At 41.3% G+C, this 6,520-nt stretch overlaps 1 long non-coding RNA gene across 1 annotated transcript; it reads right to left on the bottom strand.

Annotated features, from left to right (window-relative positions):
• Positions 1–1,215: 1,215 nt before the first annotated feature.
• On the bottom strand, positions 1,216–4,176 carry LOC141079496 (uncharacterized). Its single transcript, XR_012228435.1, has 2 exons — positions 4,112–4,176; positions 1,216–1,637 (listed from the first exon to the last, which is right to left on the bottom strand). It is a non-coding gene; the product is annotated as an uncharacterized lncRNA (long non-coding RNA).
• Between the last annotated feature and the right edge of the window lie 2,344 nt (positions 4,177–6,520).

Below are 6,520 nucleotides of genomic sequence, written 5' to 3' on the forward strand. Positions count from 1 at the left end.
TCTGATTTTTGCTCCTTTGTTCTTTTGAATCACTGTTTATTGTTCGTTGTTTATTCTTATATGATGTTGCAATATATGTTCATATGATTACAAAACGAGATGTGCAGCATCTGAAACAACAGATACTGGAAGCCTGTGCTAGCATTTCTTCTGCGGTGTTGCTATCAGTGTGCCAAGAATGGGAGAAGAGGGTTGCACTGATAATCCAACACAATGGGCAGCACTTTGAAGACATTTTATAAGTGGTCATAAACTTGTAAATAACTCATGAAAGAATAAAGTTACGTTAAAACCAAGCACACCATTGTTTTTCTTGTGAAATGCTCAATAAGAATGATGTGTCACATGACCCTCTTCCCATTGGAAAAAATAAAGTTGGATCCAAAATGGCTGACTTCAAAATGGCCGCCATGGTCACCACCCATCTAGAAAAGATTCCCCCTCCCATATACTAATGTGCCACAGGAAGTTGATATCACCAACCATTCCCATTTTATTTAGGTGTATCCATAAAAATGGCCCACCCTGTAGTCTTCCTTCTGACACTTCTTTAAGTCACACGAATATCTTATAACGGGTGGGGCACATTTTTTCTGTCAAGGGCCTTTTTATATATTTAAACCATCCTTCGAGGGCCATAAAAATGGTACGCTAACCCTGCCCAAAATGTAAAATAAGTCTTGATGCTGGCACTGGTGCAAGGATGTAATCTTAGTAGCGAACGCCGAGGGCGTTTGTTCACAAAGCAAGAAGAGAATAAAAGACAGCTGGCCATCAAAACACAATTGCTGGTCTACAATGTCTATAGTCTGCCCAGGGAGGCTAGATAAAAGGTCTTATGTCCCACGGGCTCGAGATTCTCCACCCCTGTCTTAGGACATCAAATTTTTCATGAAAGTCACTGGCTTTGGCATCATAGAATGTTAGAGTTGGAAGGGACCTTCAGGGTCATCGTTAACAACCCCCTGCTCAATGCAGGATTCACTAAACCATCTCAGACACATTTCTGTCCAGCCGCTGAAGAATTCCGTTGATGGAGAACTCACCACCACTCGTGGCAGCCTGTTCCACTCATTGATCACCCTCACTGTGGAACCAGAGTGTTACATTTCCTTAAAGTTAACAACCAAAGAAACATCAATAAAGAAAAGTTTCTACTTAATAGTTTTTAGATCTAAATTAAGTGCCATAAAATGAAACAAGCTTAATTTGAAATTCTTTCAATCAGACAATTTTATAAAAAAATGAAGACCATAGAACCACATACTGATAGCTTTATCAAAAAATTAAATGATTACTTAAACCAATATAACTATAGTGAATGTTATAAATGAACAAGCAAATGAATCATGAATTCCATTGTTTTCAATTTTAAATGCGTATTTTCAGCATTCGCTTCTAACAGCCACCCCTCAGACGGCCTCAAGGTGGAGGGTGGATTCTTTTTGGATGTTGTAGGTCCCGAGTGTGCGGCCATCCTCAAGCTGTTTTCCAGCAAAGATCAACCTCTGCTGATCAGGTGGGATGCCCTCTTTATCCTCGACCTTTGCTTACATATCCTCAATGGTGTCGCTGGGCTCTACTTCAAGGGTGATGGTCTTGCCAGTCATGGTTTTAACGAAGATCTGCATTCTTAACTGGAAAGGACAGTGAGTAATGATTGATTAATATAAAATTTCAGACTTTAAAAAGGCTGAAGAATCTGGTAGATTGATAACATTTACATCTTGGTTTTGCTTCAACAACATAATTATTATCTGTATATGGAATAACAGATTCAGATCTTTGCTTAAAGGGAATAAGTCACTAGGCTAATAAAGTCCTATCTGATGGCAGCATAAAATAATTCCAGATCAGAGAGTTGTTTTTTTTCAACTGCTTTCAATAACTCCCTGTTTATCTTGTGCAAGTGTTCATGTTGCACATTTGCTGTAGATTGATAGCTATCTACTCATGCACAGTATGGAGAGAAAGCTCTCAATCAGTAGCGGGTTGGTAGGAGGAGTTGCAGCTTATGCATATTACAAGTTGTCTAGGACTTATATATTGATATGATGAATCTAAAGCCCCCGTCACACACTGCGATATCGCTAGTAATATCGCTGTAAAGTCACCGATTTTGTGACGTTGCAGCGATATTGCTAGCGATATCGCTGCATGTGACACTTACCTCCGACCGGCTCCCCCGCTGGTTATCGCTGGTCGCGCGAGAAGCTCCTGGACCATTCCTCGTCGGCCACTTCCTGCGGCGCCGACGAGCGACGCGTGGAGCCGGGCGGGAGGACACAGGATCGCCGTGTCTGACAGGTAAGTAGCGACCCCCAACCCCAGCGATGTCGCTGGTGAGATCTGCCTGTGTGGCAGCTCACTAGAGACCACCTAGCGATGCACCAGCGATCCTGACCGCGTCATATCGCTGGTCGGGATCGCTGGTGCATCGCTAGGTGTAACGGTACCCTAAAGCACTGCTGTATAGTTTTAGGAGCTCTTGCTGAGGGGTCAATCAAAAATCAAGGCTTTTTTTATTATGATTATTATGTCATCTAGTTTTATAATCCTGTTTTTAGTTCCTATATTATATATCCAATTATAATGTATATGTGTTTGCATTGTACCTCTACCACTTGATTCTCATAGCATACATTGTATTGATTACATTTAGTCATTGCGAAATTTACAATTTAACACACTGCCCCTTGTTTCTGTATTTTATGGGGTGCTTCTAACTTTTTTTTATTTAAGTAGTTGTGTATATATTTGTTTGTAATTAATAAAAACTGGATATGTTTGCATATATTGATTGTTTGGTATTTATTTTGGTTTAAGGAGTAATTTATAGGTATTTCTTATATATTGATAACCTATCCATGATAGGTCATCAACATGAGATTAGTGGGGGCACAAAACCAGATGTGAGCAATGTACAGAGCTGAACACTACCACTGTGTATATTGTTTAGTGTCCCCTGCCATGTACTGAAGTATATCTTCTAGTCATTTAAGAATTGGAAAGTTCATCAAGATACAAATCCCAGACAACCAACTTTAGGACTTAGTAGAGATATCGCCCACAGCATTCTCTTTCAGAGGGACACAAAGTCCAAAAAACCAAGGAACAATATAGTAAACAGCGTCTAAACAGGTGATGCTCCAATCAAGACTTGGTTTATTCTGCCATATACAAAAGACGATGTTTCGACCTATGATGGTGCAACAGTTGGAACAACACCTGTTTGGACGCTGCCTATTGCTTTTTGATCCCTTTTATGAACTTATCAGTGGTGCACATAATGAACAGGACTCCAGCACTGCAGAATATAACCAGGGCTATAATACAAATGACTTAAAGAAGTTGTCCACTACATTTACATTGACGCCCTCTATTCTTAGGATACAACATCATTGTCTGATTGGCTGGGGTCTGGCACTCGGCACACTTGCCCATCATTTGTTATCCGTGTTGGCGGCTGTGACTGTAGGGGGTATTGTATATTACGGTTATACCTTTGCTTTTCTCTTTCATCCCGCTGCCGTTATCTGAGTTGGCGGCTGTGACCACCGGCCGGAAGTGCTTACATGCGGACATTGGCTGTCTCCTTGTAGTCATTGTGGCTTGTTACTGAACATCAACCTCCTATTGAATTGGAGGCAAATGTGTAGTATCCCAACGGTGGCCACTACAAGTAGACGGCCAAGCTCCGCAAGTAAGTATTTTAGCCAGCGGTCACCGGCACCAATAACAACTAATTGGTGGGGATGACGAGTATCGTACCCTGGCTGATCAGACGTTGATGGCCTTCCCTAAGAATAGGGCATCAATGTAAAAGTAGTGGACAACCTCTTTAAAGAAATAAAGTAAATAACTCATCACTAGCACATAGGAGAGCATAAATCTGTTAAAAGTTTCCTTTTAAATTCAGAAGACACATTTATTTGCACAGTGACAATTTAGTGCCTTATTTCATGATAACCCAGTAAAGTGGTGAACTGAATTTACAAATGTGTCTTTGAGGAGTTTCTCTGTATACACAATAACCCCAAAAAATCTTATGATAATATGTAGATTAGTACATAATACAACAGTGCAGTTAGTAATAGTGAATGTTACATACCTTCCTTCTCTCCTAGGAATGACAGCGAAGGTGTGATTCTGCCGAAATCTAAGCGCTGTGGATGCAGTCACTGAGGACAAGCGAGTATATATACTGCTGAGTGACATCAAAGAGAAAACCAACCAGTTCCTCCAGTCTAAAATATTCAGTAGTCTTTTCTCAATCAAGAATTCTTTATCACTCTTAGGTAAAATGTCTTAATAATCAGTTCCCAAAAAGGGCATCGCCTTGTAATTAAATCTTCTGTGTCTCTGTAGGGGTCAGGGCAGGGCTGAGGGAGATGAGGCGATGATGCGGTGGTACTGCTGCTGATAGGCAGAAGAGGTGTGCTGGTCCAACAGAACTGGGGGGTGACCCACTTCTTAGCGCAAACAGACTGGAGACTGAGACAGCACTGTAGTTCAACAGGTCTGATTTTATTCACCAACTTTGCCGATGTCCACACTTTAATACAGGACTGTTCACTTTTCCTCCTCACACAGACCCGGGTACCTTAGATGCCTTGGTGTCCTCTGCGGTTCTCATCACTATGGCTGCCACCACAGAGCTTCCCCGTTCAAAGTACATCGGTACCTTTCCCGTTCAGACTGCCTCCGTCTGATGCTCCTGTGTTCCTGGGTCACCCCCGGTGACCGTCTGAACTGTCTGGTGCTCTCTGAGGGCTCTTCACTGTGCAGCAGACCCTCCTTTCATAGTGAGCTCCCCTGGCTGACTGACTCTTCCGGAAACTTCCCTCAGCCTTTATACTGCCAACCTAGGTAGCCCCGTCCACCGTCACCTGACAGTCACCTTTGACCAATGAGAGTGACCTTGACCTATGGCAGTTACATAACTACTTTCTCCTGTGCTCCCCACTGCCCTCTAATGGTCATTCTCATTACGGCACCCTTTTCTCCTCATCTCAGTGTTTCTACTTCTACACTGAGCTATTCCCTCTGCCTCTCACTTCAGGCAGATCCCTATGTCAGGTCAACCTCCCCACAACTCCGTGTGTCATCATGAAAATGAATCAAGATGAGAAGGTCTAGCTCATGATCTCCTAAAGTGTGCGCTATGACTTGTAGTTATGTACAGACAATATGGTGGAAGAACATTTTTTTTTATTAGTGGTACTAAATAAGTGTAAATATAGTATATTAAAGGGTTACGTTTATTAACCCCTTAACCCCCAAGGGTGGTTTGCACGTTCATGACCGGGCCAATTTTTACAATTCTGACCACTGTCCCTTTATGAGGTAATAACTCTGGAACGCTTTCATGGATCCTGGTGATTCTGACATTGTTTTCTCGTGACATATTGTACTTCATGCTAGTGGTAAAATTTCATTCAAATAACTTGCATTTATTTGTGAAAAAAATGGAAATTTGGTGAAAATTTTTAAAATTTTGCAATTTTCCAACTCTGAATTTTTATGCCCTTAAATCACAGACATACAGCACACAAAAAACTTAATAAGTAACATTTCCCACATGTTTACTTTACATCAGCACAGTTTTGGAACCAAAATTTTTTTTGTTAGGAAGTTATAAGGGTTAAAAGTTGACCAGCGATTTCTCATTTTTGCAACACCATTTTATTTTTACGGGCCACATCACATTTGAAGCCACTTTGAGGGGTCTATATGATAGAAAATATCCAAAAGTGACACCATTCTAAAAACTGCACCCCTCAAGGTGCTCAAAACCACATTCAAGAAGTTTATAAACCTTTCAGGTGCGTCACAGGAATTTTTTGAATACTTAAAAAAAAAATGAACATTTAACTTTTTTTCACAAAAAAAATACTTCAGATTCAATTTTTTTTATTTTACCAAGGGTAACAGGAGAAATTGGACTGCAAAAGTTATTGTGCAGTTTGTCCTGAGTACGCTGATACCTGATATGTGGGGGGGAACCACTGTTTCGGCGCATGGCAGAGCTCAGAAGGGAAGGAGCGCCGTTTGACTTTTTCAATGCAAAATTGGCTGGAATTCAGATCGAACGCCATGTCACATTTTGAGAACCCCTGATGTACCTAAACATCAGAAACCACCCACAAGTGACCCCATTTTGGAAACTAGACCCACCAAGGAACTTGTCTAGATATGTGGTGAGAACTTTGAACCCACAAGGGCTTCACAGAAGTTTATAACGTACAGCGGTACAATTAAAAAATTATATTTTTTCCACAAAAATGATCTTTTCACCCCCAAATTTATTTTTCCAAGGGTAACAGGACCCTAAAAGTTATTGTGCAATTTGTCTTGAGTACGCTGATACCCCATATGTGGGTGTAAACGACTATTTTGGCGCATGGCAGAGCTCAGAAGGGAAGCAGCGCCATTTGACTTTTTTGGCTGGAATTGAGATCGGACACCATGTCACGATTGGAAAACCCCTGATGTACCAAAACAGTGGAAACCCCCCACA

The sequence above is a fragment of the Dendrobates tinctorius genome, unplaced genomic scaffold, assembly GCF_039654945.1.
Source record: "Dendrobates tinctorius isolate UK_male_01 unplaced genomic scaffold, ASM3965494v1 ptg000016l, whole genome shotgun sequence".
Taxonomy (NCBI): Eukaryota; Metazoa; Chordata; class Amphibia; order Anura; family Dendrobatidae; genus Dendrobates; species Dendrobates tinctorius.